We start from the raw sequence: 21992 nt of genomic DNA on the forward strand, positions 1-21992 counted from the left end.
GTTGATGTGAGTTCATGAGGATGTATATTAAGGGGTTGATGTGAGTTTATGACGATGTGTATTAAGGGGTTGATGTGAGTTCATGAGGATGTATATTAAGGGGTTGATGTGAGTTTATGACGATGTGTATTAAGGGGTTGATGTGAGTTCATGAGGATGTATATTAGGGGGGTTGATGTGAGTTTACCTGCTTGTTCATGAGGATGTATATCAAGGGGTTGATGTGAGTTTACCTGTTTGTTCATGAGGATGTATATTAGGGGGTTGATGTGAGTTCATGAGGATGTATATAAGGGGGTTGATGTGAGTTTATGAGGATGTATATTAGGGGGTTAATGTTTACCTGCTTGTTCATGAGGATGTATATTAGGGGGTTGATGTTTACCTGCTTGTTCATGAGGATGTATATTAGGGGGTTGATGTGAGTTTATGAGGATGTATATTAGGGGGTTGATGTGAGTTTATGAGGATGTATATTAGGGGGTTGATGTGAGTTTATGAGGATGTATATGAGGGGGTTGATGTGAGTTTATGAGGATGTATATTAGGGGGTTGATGTGAGTTTACCTGCTTGTTCATGAGGATGTATATGAGGGGGTTGATGTTTACCTGCTTGTTCATGAGGATGTATATGAGGGGGTTGATGTGAGTTTACCTGCTTGTTCATGAGGATGTATATGAGGGGGTTGGTGTTTACCTGTTTGTTCATGAGGATGTATATTAGGGGGTTGATGTGAGTTTACCAGCTTGTTCATGAGGATGTATATTAGGGGGTTGATGTGTGTTTACCTGCTTGTTCATGAGGATGTATATGAGGGGGTTGATGTGAGTTTACCTGCTTGTTCATGAGGATGTATATGATGTTTACCTGCTTGTTCATGAGGATGTATATGAGGGGGTTGATGTTTACCTGCTTGTTCATGAGGATGTATATGAGGGGGTTGATGTGAGTTTACCTGCTTGTTCATGAGGATGTATATGAGGGGGTTGATGACCGTGCTGCTCTTGGCCAGGAGGGAGGGCACCACGCTGGCGATGGGGGTGACGAGCCCCGGCGGGCCGAACGTGGCCATCATGGCCACCACGCCGTAGGGCATCCAGCAGAACAGGTAGCACGCCACCGTGGTGATCACCATGAACAGGATGTGGTACTCTCTCCGCCGCGCCGCCGTCTTGCGGATCCGGCCCACCTGCCGTGACGTATGGATTACCATGGTTACGGTTAAAGAGCTCTTTTCCAAAACGCTATGAATCCATTTTTAAAAACCATTAAAATGTCATGTTGTTTAATTGTGTATTTCAGGTAATATCAATAAAAGTGCAGTTGTTTTGTTTTGATTGAGTAAAGATAAATCAACTAAACATAACCCAATACAGTTCCACTGAAATTGCTTGGAAAACAACATTTAAAAAAATTTAAATTCATTAAAATGGTGGATATAGCGTTTTGGAAAAGAACTCTTATACTTTAATGTCACAAATTTGTCTTGGACTCATCCAAGCAAAACCCAGTTACAAACACAGGACATAATAAATACGATAATAAATATGGTAGAGTGGGGGGGCATGTTAGAGTGGGGGGGGGTGTGGGGGGGCAAGGTGAAGCTGTGTAATTGGGGGGGGGCATGGTAGAGTGGGGGGGTGTGGGGGGGGCATGGTGAAGCTGTGTAATTGGGGGGCGGCATGGTAGAGTGGGGGGCGTCATGGTGAAGCTGTGATTGACAGACAAAAGGCAGAGAGGGGCTCAAGTGTTCCCTCTCTGGGCTTCATTAGTTACTTATCCGGATTTGCCCTGAATGGAGCACACACACACACACACACACACACACACTCTCTCTCTCTCTCTCTCTCTCTCTCTCTCTCTCTCTCTCTCTCTCTCTCTCTCTAACACACACACATATACACACAACGCACCTCTCTCTCTCCCTCTCTCTCTCTCTCTCACACACACACACCACACCACACACACACACACACACTCTCTCTCTCTCTCTCACACACACACACACACACACACACACACACACACAGACAGACACACACACACACGTTCACCTTTTCCATGTTAATTATGCACAGAAGTTTCATGCTGCAGGGTGCAAAAGTCTAGAATCCCGGGCTAACAAATTAGCATTTTCTCTTCAAAACTCTCAGCAATGCACATAGTGAAACAGCATAGCAGCAGCACACACTGCAGCAGCTCTCATTAATCGTGAGGACAAGAGGAGACAACTGTGTACAATGCTTCCTGGGTCTTAATTATCATATAGGCGCCTGGAGATGGGCCTGAATCTTTCCTCTCAGCTATACGTGACCTGCTCAGCTAATTAAAAACATGTCGGTAGGCCTACCACTTGATAATGATCAACAAAAGTCTACATAACTATTTCAGGAGTGCCCCCATAAAGCCTTGCAGTGTTACTGTCCACCCCTTAGAGCTTGACGTCTCAGAATGCATAAACATTCTGACGCCTCTTGACAATGGACCTGAAATGTTGATGAAGCACTCATTCATATATTAAAGCAAGAAAGTAACAGTGCAATACTTAAGTCTTTAGAACTATTTGTGATGAATAGATATGATTGCATGATTATTGTTATATAAACCATACAGAACAATTATTATGACTATCTGATCTTATCAAGCATTTCATATCCTAGATCTGTTTACAAAACACTTCAACAGAACATATGTTGTGTGATATTTGTGTTGTTTGATATACACTGTATACTACTATGATAAACTGTATGGCATGCCTGTCTTCCATCCTTGCTTTAACAGATCTCTGAAATTCGCCAACAAAAAGGACCCAAAGTTACACATAAAGGCCCTTATACGGGCAGAGATGGTACGCAGATCTCCTTATATGGGCAAAGATGGTTTCTGGATCTCCTTATATGGGCAAAGATGGTACGCAGATCTGCTTATATGGGAAAAGATGGCAGCTTTGGTTCCTTTTTTATATAAGCGAACTTCAGAGGTTTATTGTAAACAAAACAGGTTTCAGTTGGAAAGCCACCCATTGGACATGCAGGAATTCGCCAGTGAGAGGCCACTGCTGAGCGAGGAAACGCACCTGTTTGACCGCATAGATCAGCCTCCCATAACAGTACACCATGACCAACACAGAGGAAACGCACCTGTTTGACCGTGTAGATCAGCCTCCCATAACAGTACACCATGAGGAAACCCACCTGTTATAGATCAGCCTCCCATAACAGTACACCATGAGGAAACCCACCTGTTTGACAGCGTAGATCAGCCTCCCATAACAGTACACCATGAGGAAACCCACCTGTTTGACAGCATAGATCAGCCTCCCATAACAGTACACCATGACCAACACAGAGGAAACGCACCTGTTTGACCGTGTAGATCAGCCTCCCATAACAGTACACCATGAGGAAACCCACCTGTTATAGATCAGCCTCCCATAACAGTACACCATGAGGAAACCCACCTGTTTGACAGCGTAGATCAGCCTCCCATAACAGTACACCATGAGGAAACCCACCTGTTTGACGGCGTAGATGAGCCTCCCATAGCAGTACACCATGACCAACACAGGGACCCCCAGGCAGAAGATGAACAGGCAGATGATGTAGGAGTGGGAGCCCACTGTGTTCGACCTCCACGTCACCGAGCAGCTGGTCCCGGCACCCTCCAGGCCATAACTACTCCAGCCCAGCAGGGGGGGCACTGTCCAGATCAGGGAGTAGAGCCAGGAGCCCCCCACTGCCAGGATAGGCTTGCGGTAGTCTGGGGCCCGCTTGTTATAGACTGTCAGTGTGCTGTAGCGGTCGTAGGAGAGGATGGCCAGCGAGATGAGCGACACAATGCCTGTTGGGCAAGAGCAAGATGGATGTCAACAAACCACTCAGTAAAAAATGTTTTATGTACTGAGTTTACTATCATAAGGACATAGAGGGTAATGAAAGATGACAGGCAAGCATGCTGGGCACGTCTCAACATCATACACAGTTGAATATGGCCACATACAGTATTAATACTAATATTGTTGGTAGGAGCAGGAGGAGTGGGTTTCCCCCTAACTGGTTTGACCAGCTTCAAGTGAATTGTGCTAAGCTAGGCTAATGGTATCAGATTGAGCTATTGTATGCACAGACAAGAGATGGGTATGTATCCTCGGGGTAGATGGCAAATAAGTTAATTTCGAAAAAAAGTTGGCATGTTCCTTACAAGCCACATCCTGTGGACATGGAGGACGAAGAGAGAGGAAGGGCCAATGCGTGATGTAAGTGTTGGGGGAATATGGCTTCACTTGGGCTCTGGCATCCACATCAGAGATACTGTTTCAGTGCGTCAGACTTACACAATGGAGCCTGTCAAATGAATTTATCATGTGAAACTGAATTGATTTTACGACCAATGGTTCAGATGTTACTCAGCACAGTTGTCATCAAATCTGACCGCTCATATACGTTTCGCAAATCCCACTCCCACAGCTTGTCACGACAACGGAATGACAACATTCTCTATGAATAGACTTTGTCCAGATGTCAGCTGATTGCAAGGTTAACGAGGTACAGACTTTGTCAGGAGATGAGAACTGTCATGGTTCAAGATTATCAATAATACAAAAAGTCATCAATGCCAGTGAAGTTGCTATGAGAGCAATGGGGATATTCTGTTTAAATCCGGCCAGTAGTGTTTATTACTGTTCAACTGACAAGTCTGCAAATGGAACATGGACCACGACAAATTCAACAGCAGCTGAGCTTCAAATTCTGAAAATGTAACTGTTTTGATCAGTTTAACTTATGTCTCTCTTGTCTAAAGCACTTTGAATCACTAATGTGTATGAATTACATTATAAAAATTATCATCTTGCTCTGAAAAACTGGCTAATTCAGCCACTGAAATCACATTATGTATCACGATGTTATGTTATGTATTAGCAGTAGCACATATATAGGCTACATGTATTCATATATCTGTACATATAATGTATCAGCATATTCAAATGCATATGCTCCATCAATAAGGTATACAACAGCTGTTCTCAATAATCAATTACGTCACTAATTGTTAAATACGCTTGGTGTATTTGAGTAAAGCATGACAACAACACAGGTACAAATCCAGCACCTGTTATTTAGTTCCAATAACTTTGCTATTGATCACAATGAGTGATATAAACAAAAGCAACTGGTCTTGCTGTGAACAGATTACTTTATATCACATTTCTTTTAGTCCAACGTGACCCATTTGTCAACTATATTACAAGGGATTACACCGTCCCCGGAGCAACTTGGGGTTAAGTGCCTTGCTCAAGGGCACAACCGGGAATTGAACCGACAACTTTCAGGCTAGTAGACGCTAGCTCAGCTCCTTAACCACTACACTACCACTGCCCACAGGTAAGGCTCCCATCTCATCCCATCTGATCTGGGTCAGTCCTCTCAATGGAGGAGCTCCAACTCCAACTCCATACTTAAGTGGCTTTCAGCAATGCCAAAACTTTATAGAGTCAACCCACAAGGGAGGGTGACTCTGACTTTAAGAATTTGAATCTAAAAAGTAGACAAAAGATAAGCCTCTTAGCAACAGAGAGGAGAGGAAAGAGACCATCATCTCTTAGCACGTGAAAGCCTACGGCAAGCACTCAAGATCAAAAAGCTTTAGCATGGAATTGTCTAAGGGTCTTTTCAAGAAACAGTATTAACATATTTTTTTACTCAACACTCACTCTCTCTCTCTCACACACACACACACACACACACACACACACACACACACACACACACACTACAGCTTTGTGCTGAGAGTGAGTCGTGTGTGTTTGGGGCTCTGTGAGGATCCAACACTTCAGAACACATCGTTTAAACTCCATTTTGATGCCACTAAGACACCAACCCGGCACCCGCCATGTTGGTGATACACAGCAATGTAAAGATCACCCGCGCACTCTGGTGCAGTTAATGTATGCAGTAATGTAAAGATCATCAGCGCACTCTGGTGCAGTTAATGTATGCAGTAATGTAAAGATCATCAGCGCACTCTGGTGCAGTTACTGTATGCAGTAATGTAAAGATCACCCGCGCACTCTGGTGCAGTTAATGTATGCAGTAATGTAAAGATCACCAGCGCACTCTGGTGCAGTTAATGTATGCAGTAATGTAAAGATCATCAGCGCACTCTGGTGCAGTTACTGTATGCAGTAATGTAAAGATCACCCGCGCACTCTGGTGCAGTTAATGTATGCAGTAATGTAAAGATCATCAGCGCACTCTGGTGCAGTTACTGTATGCAGTAATGTAAAGATCACCAGCGCACTCTGGTGCAGTTAATGTATGCAGTAATGTAAAGATCATCAGCGCACTCTGGTGCAGTTACTGTATGCAGTAATGTAAAGATCACCAGCGCACACTGGTGCAGTTATGCAGTAATGTAAAGATCAGCAGCGCACTCTGGTGCAGTTAATGTATGCAGTAATGTAAAGATCACCAGCGCACTCTGGTGCAGTTAATGTATGCAGTAATGTAAAGATCACCAGCACACTCTGGTGCAGTTAATGTATGCAGTAATGTAAAGATCACCAGCACACTCTGGTGCAGTTAATGTATGCAGTAATGTAAAGATCATCAGCTCACTCTGGTGCAGTTACTGTATGCAGTAATGTAAAGATCACCAGCGCACTCTGGTGCAGTTACTGTATGCAGTAATGTAAAGATCAGCAGCTCACTCTGGTGCAGTTACTGTATGCAGTAATGTAAAGATCATCAGCGCACTCTGGTGCAGTTAATGTATGCAGTAATGTAAAGATCATCAGCTCACTCTGGTGCAGTTACTGTATGCAGTAATGTAAAGATCATCAGCGCACTCTGGTGCAGTTAATGTATGCAGTAATGTAAAGATCATCAGCTCACTCTGGTGCAGTTACTGTATGCAGTAATGTAAAGATCATCAGCGCACTCTGGTGCAGTTAATGTATGCAGTAATGTAAAGATCATCAGCTCACTCTGGTGCAGTTACTGTATGCAGTAATGTAAAGATCATCAGCGCACTCTGGTGCAGTTAATGTATGCAGTAATGTAAAGATCATCAGCTCACTCTGGTGCAGTTACTGTATGCAGTAATGTAAAGATCATCAGCGCACTCTGGTGCAGTTAATGTATGCAGTAATGTAAAGATCATCAGCGCACTCTGGTGCAGTTAATGTATGCAGTAATGTAAAGATCATCAGCGCACTCTGGTGCAGTTACTGTATGCAGTAATGTAAAGATCATCAGCGCACTCTGGTGCAGTTAATGTATGCAGTAATGTAAAGATCATCAGCTCACTCTGGTGCAGTTATGGATTCTTTATTTTGAGCGAGCGGCGTGCTCCGCTGTCAGCGTCTTCAGGTTGCTTCTGACCATTTTCATGCCATCTTGATGTGTGTGTGTGTGTGTGTGTGTGTGTGTGTGTGTGTGTGTGTGTTTGTGGTTGCAGATGATACTGCGGTGGCAGGCACACAGCCACGGGAAGTGGAAGCAGAAGTGAAAGTGGACACTGATGCCACCGCTGCTATTTGAGTGACCAGTTCCAGTGACGGCCGGGCCGGAGATGGACCGTACAGTAAGGGGAGCCGTCTCTTCCTCTGCAACCACACACACACACACACACACACACACACTCATCCCCCAGACTGGCCCTTCAGACACACCCTGTACTGTAACTGTACGTGTTCTATGGATCCGCCCGTGGGATCAGCCCTGGCACACACCAACCACAATAAGCCTGCTTGCCAGCTTTGCTCCAGTGTTGTGTGTTGTGTGTGTGTGTGTGTGTGTGTGTGTGTGTGTACTGATCCAGTGTTGTCTGCCAGTGTAGCCAGCAGCGGTGGGGTGGACTTCATCGTCCACTTAAGCTGACCGCGTTCTGGCGCCACCACGAGCGCAGTGCACTCCTCTACTGACGGTAGTTTACATCACTTCATCTCCATTGTCTTCTGCACACACACACACACACACAATCAGTACATACACACACACACACACACACACACACACACACACACACACACACACACACACACACACACACACACAATCAGTACACCCACACACACACACACACACAATCAGTACCACACACACACACACACACACACACACACACATACACACCCGTCACTCATGTCCTCCCCAAGGTGGCCAATATACTGTAATTCTTGGCATATTTTCCTTGCCAGTCTTTTATCCAGTCACCATGCTTCCACAATTACAACTGAAGGTCAGAGTTTCACCTACAGCATGCATTCAGAATTACACGTATACATTCAGCATTACGCCTATACTGTACATTCAGAGTTACACCTACTGTATACGGTCAGTATAACACATATATTCAGAGTTACACCTACTGTATACGGTCAGTATAACACATATATTCAGAGTTACACCTACCAGTATACATTCAAAATCATACGCTAACACACTCAAGGAAGATTCAGCTTTCACTGTCTATCAATCATCACTTTCAGGGACAGCCTTACAGAATATAGCAATATAGAAGGGAAAAGACAGCAGTGAGGTTATATTTTTCTATTTTACTTTGACTACAATTTTAAACATGAGTGTTTTTTTCACTAATACATTGTATCCGAATTCGCCTCGCAAATTTGCATCCAACGGATGATGCCATCCATGCCAGTGTTTGAAAGTAATGAAATGAAAGTTTGCCAATTTAAAAATGAGAACATCAGGATTAACCATATCAAAGGTTTCACACAAATCTAAGAGTACAGTCATTTCCTGCATATAAGCTGCATTGTGTATAAGCCGCAGGACAATGTTTTATGCAAGTTAAAAGAAACAAAACCATATTACAGTAACACCATATTAACTGGCCCCCTGTGTCAACCTCATAGCTGAAGACATTTTGCAATATCAATGTATAAGCCGCGGCTAATAGTCGGGAACTGACGGTATAGCGTCTACTCCTCCACAGTCATCAAGTCATGATTTGTTTTATACGTGGTTTCAGCAGAGCATTTTTCTAAAGGGGAAATTCAAGGTCCCGGCATCTTCAGACACCACACACAACATACAATACAATGTATACAGGAAAATACAAAGCAAATCAACAAATCAACATGACTAAAGGAGCAGTAAAATACTATAGATAAGATGTGCATGAATGTACAGAGGATTGGTACTGTGATCCAGTATGAGGTGTGTGTCAAGTTGGTAGTGCAAATAAGTCCAACAGTGCAACAGTGCAATATTAAATTCTAGTGAATTAAATTCAATGACAACTATCTCAACAACCTTTCAAAGCACTGGTCATACGCTCACTGCTTTCAGGGAAGGAAAAATGGCAAGTTTCCAGTAAGTAGACAGAAAACTACAGTATGTTTGTACGTCAAGGAGGTTATGCTTTCATCAGCGTTTGTTGGTTTGTTTGTTCGCAAGATAACTCAAAAAGTCATGGATGGGTTTCGATGAGGAATTTTCAGGGAAGGTCTGAAATGACCCAAGGAAGAAACGATTACATTTTGGGAGTGATCCGTATCACCGTCTGGATGCAGGAGGCAGTTATGTGTTCGTTTGGCAGAGGTTTGCGCTCTCTGAGTGCTTTTCTAGTGTTCCTCCAGCATTTTTAAAAATCCTGCAATGGAGCAGTTTGACAACAATGTTGGTCGTTTTACTTTTACTGTGGACAGGAGAATCTGCAAACATCTGAATACGCAGAAAATAATTAATTGACATTTTAATTCTTTTGTCTATGTATAGTCCTACAGTATGTTGAACTCTGTAGGTTACAACACTATACCCATAAACTCGTCTTTTTTTCTTGAAGAAATAAGTTAAAACCAAGCTATGTGCCCATCTTTAGTCCACTGAGTCAACTGACTAATTGCCATCGCATGGATCAAGTGTAGTCAAGCTTTGGTACTTGATCTGTGTCAAAACACATTGGTGTATTCATCACCAAACATTAGCCATGCTTTAAAGTTTGTCTTTCCGTACAATCCCATCATTTCCCACCTTGACAGAAAACCTAATGACCCGGGATTCCTTTCCTTCAGACGGTGCAAGAAAGTGAACTAATTATGTGGAAGTCAAGTGATAGGCTTACACACACACACACACAAACACAAAGCTCTCTTCCCCTAATGAGAAATGGATCTGCGTGAAAACAGAGCCACTGGAATACTGCACGTAGCCCAGATCATGTGAGTTTTGCGTCTCTAATCCTTGTGGGAATGGATGTAATGGGGGAGTCAGGAAGGAAACCGGTGTGTTGCAGCAGCCTCCTGTTTCAGGGGCCGTCTGTCTTCTGTGCCCCCATCAAGTAGTGCTCGCTGCTCTGTGCCCTCATCAAGTAGTGCTCGCTGGAGCCTCAGGCTCTGTGCTGTGCCCCCATCACTTGTAGTGCTCGCTGGAGCCTCAGTTGGCAATACATTCATAAACAAACATTTGACCTGTCTAGTTATAATGAGTTATGTATGTTAATTTGACATTTTATTTTTATGCTATTCGTTTGTTATAGCATGTTTATGTAAGGCATAATCAACGACGCGCCGTGCGATTCTAGGAAAATAATACACGTTGGAAGTGGTAATAAGGAGCCGACACCGCAGGCGTACACACACGTGTGTTACAGTATTGTATGCTTGTGTGTGTGTGTGTGTGGGAGGTGTGTTACAGTATTGTATGCGTGTGTGTGTATGTGTGTGTGTGTGTGGGAGGTGTGTTACAGTATTGTATGCGTGTGTGTGTATGTGTGTGTGTGTGTGTGTGTGTGTGTGGGAGGTGTGTTACAGTACTGTATGCTTGTGTATGTGTGTGTGGGAGGTGCGCCTGGGTAAGAGAGGGAGTCACAAAGTGTCAGATATGCACCATTTTGGTGTCAACGTGAGATTTTAAACGGAGTCTTGATTTGGCTCTTTCTGTGTTTGTATGTGTGTATGTCAAAGAGATAATGAGTAAAGGTGAAAAATACATATTTAAAACAGATGTATTACTCCCATTGAATACCCCATAGTAAAATCTCATTACAAATTCTATGGACTTATACCTGCCTATAACCCAGGCAACAGCACTCCATATTATGATAAAGCTATGTGCGATGATTCACTTTTCCCTCTCCAAATGATAACCAATATCCTAAATCAACAGCACAGCAGAACCACCAGGAAGCGCACATGGGATAATATATGGGAGCTGTATGTCAGCAGGCTATAAGTCATTTTCCCCCAGCAGTGAGAAATGAACCAATACTGCACCTGATGTTTAAAAACACTTTATCAGCATAGGTCATCCACACCCACACCACGCACAGCTTTAGCTGCCAGGCTGAACAACATCTATTCAGCAGGCGAGAGCCGCGTCCAGCTGAAAGACTTGTCCGCCATCCTTACAGTGGGACAGGAAGTGGACCATCTCTTCATAGCCACCGTTGTTACAGTGGGACAGGAAGTGGATTCACCGTTTCGCTGTCTCAATTCTTGCATGTTTCCTGGAGGGGAGTGATTCACCGTACTAACATTATGGCAAGAAGTGGACTATGTCTTCATAGCCACCGTCCTTACAGTAGGAGGGGAAGTGGACTCATCGTCCCTACAGTAGGAGGGGAAGTGGACTCATCGTCCCTACAGTAGGAGGGGAAGTGGACTCATCGTCCCTACAGTAGGAGGGGAAGTGGACTCATCGTCCTAGTGGAAGAGGAAGTCGACTCATCATCACTACAGTGGAGGGGAAGTGGACTCATCGTCCCTACAGTAGGAGGGGAAGTGGACTCATCGTCCCTACAGTAGGAGGGGAAGTGGACTCATCGTCCTAGTGGAAGAGGAAGTCGACTCATCATCACTACAGTGGAGGGGAAGTGGACTCATCGTCCCTACAGTAGGAGGGGAAGTGGACTCATCATCACTACAGTGGAGGGGAAGTGGACTCATCGTCCCTACAGTAGGAGGGGAAGTGGACTCAACGTCACTACAGTAGGAAGGGGAAGTGGACTCATTGTCCCTACAGTAGGAGGGGAAGTGGATCATGTCTTCGTACCCCAGTATCACACCTTCTCTCACTGAGTTCTGTGTGCTGTGCTCACGCCATGCGCTCAACTACAGTGCAGCCCGTAGCACAGAAGCCCTCAGAGGGGAGTCCAGTCAAGTCAAGTCACTTTTATTTATATAGCACATTTAAATACAACAGGAGTGGACCCAAAGCGCTTTACATTAGAAGAAGTCAGATTTGGGCAGGACAGTTGATAAAAAGGGGGCCCAAGAGTACACAGGTCTTGACTTAATAATGCATAAAATAAGTAAAAAAGAAAACAATATTAAGAACAACAGAGTAAAACAGGTAAAATAGAATAAAACAAGAACATAAAGATAGTACAAAAAATAAGAGCAAGGTTAAGAGCAATAAATGAAATAAGATATAAAAATAAATAAAAAGATTAAAAAAAAACAGTAAACAGTAGGGAATGGGAGGGAGTTAAAGGTTGTTAAAAAGAAGAGTGAAAAGGTATGTCTTTAAGTTGGACTTAAAGCTGGCTAGGGAGTGGTACAGTATACGCTAACATGAAACATGAAACATGACACATGCTCAGTGCTTGTTCTGATGATGTGGGTGAGGGAGACCCTATGGGGTAATGGTGCTCTGTCCTCCCAAAGCTCCCTTATAGCCAACACACACACACACACACACACACACACACACACACACACACACACACACACACACAAATGCCTGCTGCTCCACACAGAGAACTCTCCTCTGCTGCCCAGGAGCTCATCTCCCCAAACGCGTGCAGGAAATATCCTATTCCATACTGCAGGGACAGTGCTCATGAAATGAGACACGTCTGTCTGCTACGGACTGGTTAAAAGTGCAGTCAGCATAGCTTAGCTTTAAGTATTTTCTTTTTGTATAATGTAGCTTTCATGTCAGATCATATATTACCACACCCACACACAATTCAAATAAACACAGCCAGACAATTCAAATAAGTGCTCATATGAGTGTGTCTGTATGGCCTCACTGACAATACTACATACTTACTACCTACCACTTGAGAGTTATCAACTTCTTATGCTTATTTGAGGTGGCACACACATGGGATATTCTGTTGAAAACACGGTGTCATAATTGTGACTTATTCAGGAACCCACGTCTCACACAGATGGGACCAAACCACAATAAGCACAAATAAAACAAACAGATAAATTATCAGGTCAGCAGAACAGTGAATTCCCCCAGGCAAAATCATTCTGAAAGTATCATCATTTAATTCCACATGACTGGAACATGTTCATTACAGGATCCCATAATATTCTGAACGGGCAGATCACAAAGCACAGTGGATGTTACTGAAAAACTACAACCACAAACTGATCATGAAAGAAACTGTCAACACAGCAGATATGACAGTGAACCATGTCTGTTCAACAAATATACCTAAAAAGGTTGGTGGTCTGAAGTGCTACTTCACTGGTGTCTCGAAAGCAGGTGCTCTTTTGTCTCAAGAGGATATATTACTTCGTAGGTTGGTTTGACTTGTGGAGCTTGTTTGAGGGATGGAAGCTACTGTATGTCTCACCAAAAAATCCCAAAGTCACACTGCTTATAATATAATTAAAAAGCCTTTAATTGAAGTGGGCTTAGGCGTTGCGACAGCTTGTGTCTTCATCAGAGCATACATACAGTAGGAGAGGACAGTTAGCGTTGACATATCTGTGCTGCAGTGAGAGGCACTGTACAATAGGACTACAATAGGAGGTGCTTTTCCACAGCATCGTGCCCAAGCGATGACACAGAGGCCACCCCACTGGTTCTGCTCCAGGAGTGTGAAAGGCGTGTGGCAGCAGGGGAGGATAAGAAGAACTAATAAGGAAGGGCTTAGGAACGACATGGCTTTAAAATGAGTCTGCACGCAATTCTGCAGTCTTACTCTCAGCCCTGTTTGGCTATGAGTCAGTGGAAGGAAAACAGCGCGCGAGGCCGTCAACACATACCGGTAGTCTAGTTGATAATGTAGAGACCAGGCCATCAACACATACTGTAGACTAGTAGGTGATAATGTAGAGACCAGGCCATCAACACATAGTCTAGTTGATAATGTAGAGACCAGGCCATCAACACATACTGTAGACTAGTAGGTGATAATGTAGAGACCAGGCCATCAACACATACTGTAGACTAGTAGGTGATAATGTAGAGACCAGGCCATCAACACATAGTCTAGTAGACACCAGGCCATCAACACATAGTCTAGTTGATAATGTAGACAACAGGCCATCAACACATAGTCTAGTTGATAATGTAGACAACAGGCCATCAACACATAGTCCAGTAGACACCAGGCCATCAACACATAGTCTAGTTGATAATGTACACAACAGGCCATCAACACATACTGTAGTCTAGTTGATAATGTACACAACAGGCCATCAACACATAGTCTAGTAGACACCAGGCCATCAACATATAAACTATCTGATAATGTACTGTACACACCAGGGGGGTATTCACATGGTTTAGTGTCAATCCTAGGTGAGTAGTAAATCTCCTCATAGAACAGCTGTTCTATGAGGAGATTTACTACTCACCTCCTCCTCACAAAGTAGGTGAGTAGATTTACTACTCACCTCCTCACAAAACAATGCCATTGGGCTCTTGTTGTAGGAGGTTTAGCACTTACTCTGAGTTAACTTACCCAGGTTTGTCACTAAACCATGTATTTGGACCCCTATGGCCATCAACGCATGATCTATTTGATAATGTACACATCAGGCCATCAAAACATAAACTATTTGATAATGTACACACAAGGCCATCAACACATGATCTGGCTGATAATGTAACCTGCGTCGCGTTGGACCCGCAAAATTCTTCCCCGCACACGACTCACCTCGGATCGGGAGTCGAACGTGCTGACAATCAAGCTAAAAGCCCAAGCTACAAGCTTTCATGCCAGCAGCACTGTTGAGGCGTCGGGGAGTGAGGTTTAGCAACATTCCACACACAAGCTAGCTGACATCCATTACATAAACACCAGGCTGTCAACACATGATCTAGTTGATAATGTAGACACCTGGGGGGTATTCCAAGTATTGGTGCTCTTCTATTAGGAGGTCTACCCCTTACTCTGAGTTAACTTAACCAGGTCTGTCACTAAACCACATACTTGAAATACCCCCCAGGCCATTAGCACATGATCTAGAATGATAATGTACACAGTACACACCAGGCCATCAACACATCTAGCTGATAATGAAGTCTTCCTATGAGGTGTGAGAAGATCAACAGTTGGAGGAAAGGTCACTGTAACTGTTAGTTTTTCTGTATTTTCCCGGGGACAGGCAACCAAAAATGGGGACTGGCCCATGAAACCGAGGACGTCAGGTCACCCTAGTTTACTCCATTAGGTGAAGCGGCCAATGAGGTATGTGTGCAATGTAATTTATGTTAAGATATTGTGCATGTATTTCTGTGAATAGTGTGTAAATATGTTGTGTATGTCTTCGTTTTACGTCTACTGTGTGCACAATGAATACAATAAACAGCCAGTTTTTAAGAACTTCTCACATGGTCATTTAACCTGGGGGAGCTACATATAGCCTGATAACACCATATGCATGTACTGTAGGCCTTTCTGTAGAGCCTGCAAATGGACCCTGTGCATACTGTATGACAAAAATATAATGATGCGACTATATCATCAACAGGATATCACAATCAAGTTGATCTTATTATGGGGGGAATATGACAATAGACTGATACTCTCATTGCTCCTATGCATCATCGCATCCCATTTGGATTTAGAGTTGTAATGAGCATGTCAGAACAGATCACAGACATACTGTGTACACACACACACACGCACGCACGCACGCACGCACACGCACACGCACACGCACACGCACACGCACACGCACACGCACACGCACACACACACACACACACACACACACACACACACACACACACACACACACACTTCACTACAACCCTGTGCTGTTCTGAACAGGCTCTGATTCTGCTATGGGCAGAGGGTAACACCATCAATAATTCACATCAACGATCATAAATAATCAGAATATTAATCATTTATACAAGGTGTCCGCATATTGCTTGCTCAGTGTTACAATTCATATTTTTAGTAGTCAGAATATATGCACTCATAGTGGTGTGCATAAGTGTGTGTGTGTGTGGGTGTGGGTGTGCAGTGTGCTTGCATGCATGTGTGTGTGTGTGTGTGTGTGTGTGTGTCAGTGGTCTTATCCGCATGCACTCAGAATGGTATGCATCTGTGTGTGTGTGTGTGTGTGTGTGTGTTTGTCTCAGGGATCTTATCCGCACAGACATATTTAAGGCTTAAAGCATTTCTAGTTACCAGCACGACACACCACTGTTCCATATGGTTTGATTGGCAAAGACAAACCAACTTCCATTATGAACCAACTCATCTGTGATATACTGTAACACACTGCACTGGTGACAATACTGAAGAAGGTTTGAGTAAAATCAGTGTCTGTTTCCAATCTGCATTCATTTGTTAAAACACAGAATAAAGCTGATATGTGCAAGTGGCAGTATGGTGGATCGATTCACTGGATCGTATGACTATTCGGACTGTTTGAGAATAATTGTATCGTCTTGCAGAGGGGTGAATGAAGCAAAATGAAGGGTAAGCATCTTTGATTATTTCTGTTCAAATGACATTCTAGCTTGAATAGAGTGAAATTCAAGCAGCAAAACAGCCTGACGCAATGAGACCTCAGACGGATTCAGTTGCCTGTCATAACACAGATAAACCTAAAGCTAAACCAAGATAGCGCTTATCATCCACAAACACTCTGTGTTCAAGCCTATTGCAGCTGTGCATTACTAAGACCCTCGTCAAAACACAGTTATGCAACAAGGTATACTGCATACCAGTATCCATACCATAAGCAGTGTAAAGCATACCAGTATGTGCCATACCATAAGCAGGATACTGCATACAAGTATCCATACCATAAGCAGTGTACTGCGTCTGCATACCATAAGCAGTATACTGCATACCAGTATCCATACCATAGGCAGGATACTGCAGTGCATACCAGGATCCATACCATAAGCAGTATACTACATACCAGTATCCATACCATAGGCAGGATACTGCATACCAGTATCCATACCATAAGCACTATATAGTGCATACCAGTATCCATACCATACGCACTATAGTGCATACCAGTATGCATAAGCAGGATACTGGATACCAGTCTGTGCCATACCATAATCACTATAGTGCATACCAGTATCCATACCATAAGCAGTATAGTGCATACCAGTATCCATACCATAAGCAGTATAGTGCATACCAGTATCCATACCATAATCACTATATAGTGCATACCCTAAGCAGAATGATCCATGTGAACTGACTCACCCCATGCAATACAGGGTAAATGGTGCAAATGTGAACAACAATGGGAAGACCTTGTGTTTCACACTCCTGTATGTACTGTAACACTTCTATATATCCATGAATCTTTAGTGTTTATAATTGGGACCTAATGTTACCTAACTTGAAAAAGCATCTCTATGCGGTATGCACTAACAGTGCTGTTCAGCTCTTTTTTACCCTTACATTCAGAGTTATGGAATATACACAGTAGAGTAGATTTAAACACATTCGCTGCATCCAACTGATAAAATTCCACAGTTCTGATCTACTTTTCCACATGACCGACATGTGTGAGCATAGCGTTCACACTCAGAGCAAAATCCAATTCTAATGGTAGCACTGAGTCCACTCTCAGAGCAAATATCAAGCATATTTTAATGCACCAACAGCGCAGGTAACGGTTTGTACATTTTCATATGCAAAGATAAATATCTGGCAATATCATCTAGGGCTGAAATTACATCCAACTCCAATCTGAGATTCAGAATTGCCTCGCGATTGCAAGTGCAGTAAGGAATTTATTTGAAATGTAAAAAGGTTCATCAGAGATACATTAAAACCCTCCACTTCTATATCTCTGCAGTCAAGTCTCTGTAATGAAACCCTTTCTAACAGACCAAATACATGGGAAGAGTGACACAGAAGTATGACACAAGAACACGGCAGCATAGTCCAACTCCAAATCAGTTGAGAGACATACAGCAGAGCAAGATACATCCTTAACCTTCTACCACACTAGACACAAATCAGTTGAGAGACATAGAACAAGATAAATTCTAAACCTTCTACCACACTAGACACAAATCAGTTGAGAGACATAGAACAAGATAAATTCTAAACCTCCTACAACCACACTAGACATAAATCAGTTGAGAGACATAGAACAAGTCAACAAGATACATGTTAAACCTCACCACACTAGACATAACTCTCAGATGGCCAGCCTAAATACAAAGTCTGTCTGTCATTGATGAATTATGATTGACTGCACGTTTTTCCCACTCTAGTTTGGTCAGCTAAATTAACTGCTGGGCCAACTCAACTCTCAGGCTTTCCAAAGGCCTCCACACCATTACTGACTCGTGGGTGTGTTATGAAACATAGCCTAGGCTTTAAGTTTGAATATTCAACAGCATTTCAATATTTAACGGCGGTGGAGAGTCCACAGGCCTGCTGACTGCTGCCTAATGCATCCTGATGCACCGGTAAACTGTATGACCTGTGCTGAAATGGGCCACATCACTTAGCCTAGTTCTGTGCTGTCACAGCTAAGAGTCAGCAAACATTTACTAGGTCAGCACTCATCCTCTCACATTCGTTATCATCATGAGTCAGGAATTCTTCTTCTTCTCAGATCTGCCGGACACCACTCAACATTATGGAAGAAAAATGTATTTGTTGCCTAACTTGCCTTTATCAATGCACATGTTTCAATAGGCTACTGTATGTCTCTTGTGTCGACCTATACACTTATGCATACATTTACTGTTTAACGCATTATTTCACTTTATATTACTATCATTCAACTCACCGAAACAGGAGTTGATGAAACCGTACCACATGCATCCATGTCTGCCCGCCAGCCACCGTCCTTTGATGCTGGACGCGAAGCTGAGCGTCGTCCCAAACATGCACACCAGCATGTCGCTCACGCTGATGTTGAGGAGTAACATATTCACTGGAGTACGAAGCGTCTTGAACTTGCAGAAGAGGACGAGTACCACTAGGTTGTTGAGGCAGCCAAACACCATAATAGATCCCAAACACACAGCGACAACGGTAAGGCCAGTTCGTGACAGTGTACCAGGAGTGTCATTCCAGTCCTCATCCAAATAATTAGGAGAGTCTTCGCCGGTGCCGTTAGAGCTGTAATTTAAGTTGGCCACTTCGGAAAACATAGTTGGCTATTGTTTCATGGTGCATTATAGTTGATCTGTTTTGAAGATGAAGGGTGTATTCCATTCATAGCGGAAAAAGCGGTGGCATTTGTACAGGCTTTGCTTACCAACAATAGTATTGGACTTTCATTTCATTTAATCTCCCACTGTGATTGCTGAAGACATAACTTTGTCTAAACACATTCAATTATTTAACACTAGTCAGTCGTTTTGTAAACAGGCTACGGCGATACTGAGAGAACGCGGGAGCCTTCAAGCGAATAAAGCCTTCCTTGAGGTACAAAATATGCACGTGTATAAATCCATAGGTCGTTTTCTCCCATCCCATTTAATAATGAGATATTTCTATACTTATTTCTAAACTCACATTCACACATGTACAGAAAGTCTATAAACAACAGTGGAACAGCTGTTGCTTCGGTTCCGAGCACAGATGCCAACACCACCTCCACGTTTCACTTTTACCACTTGCTAAAGACTAATATAAATAATACAAAACAACCCACCACGAAATTCTTAGGTTTGTGCTCACCGGTGCTGCAGAGAACAAGTAGAAAATGTCTCTCATCAAGAACAAAAATAAACAGAGACGAAAAAGCGTGTGGTTAAAATATTCTCTTCTGACAATATCACTCCATAAAGCGCACAACATAAGCTACTCCGACGTATATAAAGTTGCAGAACATAATTTGTTGTCAAGACAATAATCTGGTCTGTCGCTTGAGAAATCCACCAACTCTTGTTTATTTTCTGCGAGCTCAAATGCCTGAGCCACGAGCGCGCCTTGGATTTACCGCCTCGCCAATAGCCACGCGCTTTTAAAACAACGCTTATGTATCTCGCCAACGACTGGAGGGAGCGTAATGACGCAGCTCGTAGAGAAAGCGAGTGTGATACAACACCTTTGTTAGCACACACGAACACACACACTCACACACACACGCATGCACACACGCACACACACACACACACACACACACACACACACACACACACACACACACACACACACACACACACACAAACACGCACACAGAAAGAGCGGATTGGGTATTGAATAATTCAGAAAGTACAATTGATATTGAAAAGGTTTCTACTCCAATGGACACCTGGGTATGCAAGTGTATTGGCATGCATATGCACAGAACATTAATCATGAGAAAAGTGGGCACAAAGAGTAGGCTATTTCATGGAATATTTGTCTTTGATTGTATGACATTCCACATGATCGTAGATCTCTGTGTTTCATTCATGCTCGCTAATCAAAAGCGATTAGATTTTTTTCATAATGCAGCGTAAAACTGGTTTGTTGTGTACTGTAGGTAGGCAATTTAAACAGGCTTCTTTTTCTACAGTAGTCTGAGGTCGTAGATTCCTCTATTCTATATAAAGAATATACAATCAAGCTCCAAGGACCTCCGCTGTTCGAGGGATGTCATTGAAGATGAAGCTGGGGGGGTATGGCGTCCTTGCACAAGCATTCGATGAATACTCCAAATCCTGTTAGTCGTGAATTTATGCTTCCTGCGGCTCACATTTTTGTGTCCAGTCATGCTCCTGCAATTAGGAGGCTGCTTATGGACAATTCTGCCGCCCCTCCTAATGCATGAATTAACCTTGCTGTGGTTCCCCGCTGTGCAGCATTAAGCGAGAGGATGCACGATGTACCCGGAGAGGGAGCGGAGGAGACGGAGGGGATGCAGTCCGTCAGATCAGATGCCACCTGACGGAGCGCATCAGTAGTGGGGGCTCCTCAACACACGCATGCCATGCAGACACACACGCACGCCTGCACACACGCACGCACACACACACACACGCAGGCACGCAGACACGCACACACACACACACACACACGCAGGCACGCAGACACGCACACACACACACGCAGGCATGCAGACACGCACACACACACACGCAGACACGCATGCAAGCACGCAGACACGCATGCAAGCACGCAAGCACGCAGACACATACACACACAAACACACACACACACGCAGACACGCATGCAAGCACACAAGCATGCAGACACATACACACACACACACACACAGAGACAGAGCTCATCAGTAGTGGGTGCTCCTCAACACACGCACACACACACACACACACATACACACGCACGCATGCAGGCAGACACACACACTCGCACGCAGGCATGCAAGCAAGGACGCAGCATGCAAGTGTGCAGACACATACTGTACACACACACAGACAGAGAGAGACAGACATACGCACAGACACACAGACAGAGACACAGACAGACAGACACACACACACACACACACACACACACACGCAGACACACACGCAGGCACGAACACACACACACACACACACACACGCACGCAAGCATGCAGAACCAGCACACACACATTCACACAAAGAGAGACAGACAGACATACACACAGAAACAGACAGACAGACACGCACACACACACACACACACACACACAGAGAGAGAGAGACACACACACACACACACAAAGAGAGGGACACACACACACACACACACACACACACACACACACACACAAGGATACATACTCTACACTCAACAAGAGTGGTGTTTAATGTTGTAATGTGGTCTGTACAGTAAGTGAAGCTGTGGCTGCATGTTGATGTGATTGTCCTAAGGACACGTTACTGTATTGCACACACATGCAGCCCTCTGGCAGATG

This window comes from Sardina pilchardus, chromosome 23 (genome assembly GCF_963854185.1).
Source record: "Sardina pilchardus chromosome 23, fSarPil1.1, whole genome shotgun sequence".
NCBI classification, from domain to species: domain Eukaryota; kingdom Metazoa; phylum Chordata; class Actinopteri; order Clupeiformes; family Clupeidae; genus Sardina; species Sardina pilchardus.